The sequence below is a fragment of the Musca vetustissima genome, unplaced genomic scaffold (genome assembly GCF_032173495.1).
Source record: "Musca vetustissima isolate MV318-11 ecotype Yass unplaced genomic scaffold, APGP_CSIRO_Mvet_v1 utg37579, whole genome shotgun sequence".
Lineage (NCBI taxonomy): Eukaryota > Metazoa > Arthropoda > Insecta > Diptera > Muscidae > Musca > Musca vetustissima.
The window spans coordinates 27,893-29,310 of record NW_026887584.1 but is presented as its reverse complement, the minus strand read 5'-3'; positions in this window follow the sequence as shown (position 1 = coordinate 29,310).

Below are 1,418 nucleotides of genomic sequence, written 5' to 3'. Positions count from 1 at the left end.
TTCTGGCTTATTGGCAATGGAGCTTGAAGACTTTGCTTTCGGGTGGTTTTTTTTGGTTTTCAACTCAACTGTTAAATAACAGTTTGTGGCAAAGAATTTTCGAACATTAATTAGCAGGGGTTTTGGCCAAAAAAATACCAAAACTTTTTTTATGTTTTTTTTTTTTAATTTTTGTTTTGGTTGTAAAGAACTTAGGCTAAATGGCCTTTAACGTAAGACTTGTTTTCGACTTTTTTATGGCTAGTAACCAAATTTGTTGTATTTTTTATTTTGTTGTTGTTGTTTTTTTTGGGTATGTTGTCAGTTACCACCTGTTGTTTTTGTTGTTGTTATTATGTAATCGATGATCTCTGTTATTATTATTTTTTTTTATTTATTTTTATAACCATTTGATCAAAAATTTTTAAAGGCCAAGGTTTTATAAAAAAATGAAATTTAACTTCTTCTTTTGGTAATTATTTTATTATTTTTTTTTACAAAAAAGTTGTTTATATTTTTTAACTAATTGTGTTAATAGCCACTCAATCTTGTTTCAACATAGACTTTGGGCTTTTATTTTCAAGCCTCCAAACCAACTTTTTGCACTACAATTAACAATTTGTTATTTCGTTTGGTTTTGATTTCTTTTTTTTCTTAAACTAAAACATTGGCACACTCGTTAGGTTTTCTATTATTTTATTTCTTTATTTATAAATTTTCGTTTAATTCGTAATTTTTTTTCCAATTTTTCCGACTTCCGACCGTTGAGTTTGCGCGCTCAAGTAAATCTGGCAAAAATACGCACAACTTACAACTTTTGCTTTCAAGCAGATGCAGTTTCATGGGCTCTCTTTCAAAGAGAAGGAAAGAGAGAGACAGAGAGAGAAAACAAGGCAAAAAGCTTTTAAAGTAGTGATGTCAACTATGCAATTTTATGGAATACAAAACAAAAGACTTAAGTCACAAACTTGATTATATTCTTTAAAAAACCCACGCCTTATTTAGGCGTCTGAAAAATAATCCACGACTTATTTAGGTCTCTGAAAATAATCCAATTGCTTGATAAGGTCTCTGAAAAAAAATCCACGCCTTATTTAGGTCTCTGAAAAAAAAAAATCCACGCCTTGAAAAGGTCTCTGAAAAAATATTCTTTAAAAAATCCACGCTTATTTAGGCGTCTGAAAAAAATCCACGCCTTATTTAGGTTTCTGAAAAAAAATCCACGCCTTGATGAGGTCTCTGAAAAAATATTCTTTAAAAAATCCACGCCTTATTTAGGCGTCTGAAAAAAATCCACGCCTTATTTAAGCGTCTGAAAAAAATCCACGCCTTATTTAGGCGTCTGAAAAAAATCCACGCCTTATTTAAGCGTCTGAAAAAAATCCACGCCTTATTTAGGCGTCTGAAAAAAATCCACGCCTTATTAAGGTCTCTGAAAA